Source organism: Felis catus, chromosome A1 (assembly GCF_018350175.1).
Source record: "Felis catus isolate Fca126 chromosome A1, F.catus_Fca126_mat1.0, whole genome shotgun sequence".
Classification (NCBI taxonomy): Eukaryota; Metazoa; Chordata; class Mammalia; order Carnivora; family Felidae; genus Felis; species Felis catus.
Genome location: NC_058368.1, coordinates 68,560,388 through 68,561,874, shown reverse-complemented (window position 1 = coordinate 68,561,874; position 1,487 = coordinate 68,560,388). Strand labels below are relative to the sequence as shown.

The 1,487-nt window shown below is 40.9% G+C and overlaps 1 non-coding gene across 1 annotated transcript; it reads right to left on the bottom strand.

Annotated features, from left to right (window-relative positions):
* Positions 1-1,102: 1,102 nt before the first annotated feature.
* Positions 1,103-1,209, bottom strand: LOC111556794. Its single transcript, XR_002736525.2, has one exon. It is a non-coding gene; the product is annotated as a U6 spliceosomal RNA (small nuclear RNA).
* Between the last annotated feature and the right edge of the window lie 278 nt (positions 1,210-1,487).

Here is a 1,487-nt window from a genome sequence, read left to right as displayed (position 1 = left end):
CCCCTTTAGGCCATGCTTTCTGTTTAAAACAGAACTTGCTTCAGACCCGGAGGAAGACAATGACACTCTAATGAACACTAATGAACAAGGAACCCTATCAAGGAACCCATTCTTTACTTGTGTTACTTTCTTGAGCCGGCCAATAATACTGAAAATGGTGACCGAGAAAGAAAGGAAAAGATAGGGTAATGGTTTATTTTCTGTTCAGTCTTTCCTTACTCTTCAGTAAGCTGAAAATAGAGTTGGTAGAATGTGTGCTGTGCAAAGCAGAGTTGCTTTTGTGCAGTGTTTCCACTGTTGCAATAAAACCACAATAGACATGCAGCTTTGAAATTTGGCTTGTGTAATTTTGAGTATGCTACCTGAGAGACGAATGCTCTTACATTTTCATTTAAAACTAGTATTGCACCCTATAAAGACCAATGGTACATTTCATGCTAATCACCTAAATATGTTGATTTTTCTGGGGCGCCTGGGTGGCTCAGTCAGTGGAGCATCTGACTTTGGCTCAGGTCATGATCTCATGGCTTGTGAGTTCAAGCCCCACGTCAGGCTCTGTGCAGACAGCGCGGAGCCTGGAACCTGCTTCAGATTCTGTCTCCCTCTCTCTCTGACCCTCCCCCACTCACACTTTGTCTCTGTCTGTCTCTCTCTCAAAAATAAATAAACATTAAAAAAATTTAAAAATTAAGATGTTGAATTTTTTCTGATTTAGAATGACATTAAATAGCAAAAACCAAATCAAACCAAAACAAAAAAAAAAAAAAAAAAAAAGAAAAAACCAACCTAATTACCATGATAAATCAAAAGGAGACTTCAGAAGAAAGGAAAAAGCCTTATGTTTTAATACTTTTTTTTTTTTTTTTTTTTTTTTTTTTTTTTTTTTTTTTTTTTAGAGAGAGAGAGAGAGTGCAAACAGGGAGGAGAGGGGCTGAGGGAGAGAGAATCTTAAGCAGGCTCTAGGCTCAGGGTGGAGCCTGACCCCACGACCTTGGGATCAAGACCTGAGACAAAATCAAGTCAGTCGCTCAACCGGCTGAGCCACTCAGGGGCTCCTATTTTATTGCCTTTAAAGGCATTTTCTCTCCTACTTTTTCTTTCTTTTTTTATGGGACTCTTCACGAATTTGTGTGTCATCCCTGTGCAGGTTCCATGCTAATCTTCTCTGTATGGCTCCAATTTTAATATACAAGCTACCAAAGCAAGCCCTCTCCTACTTTTTAAAAAAGAAGCCCCACATTTTCATTCTGTAATGAACCCTGCAAATTATATAGCTGACCCTGCTCAAGGCCTCACACATGCACAGGTCTGTTGTGTAAAACAGAGACTGCTGTAAATGTCTACTCTGGGTGACAATGTCAGAAAAGGACACTGCTCAAGGGCTCAGCCTTCAAAGGGCAAGTGGCTGTAGCCACGGGGTGCATGCATGGTAAGAAGGCTTCCCTGGAGCTGCTCTGTGGTCATAACTGCTCTGCAGAGTTGCTTCT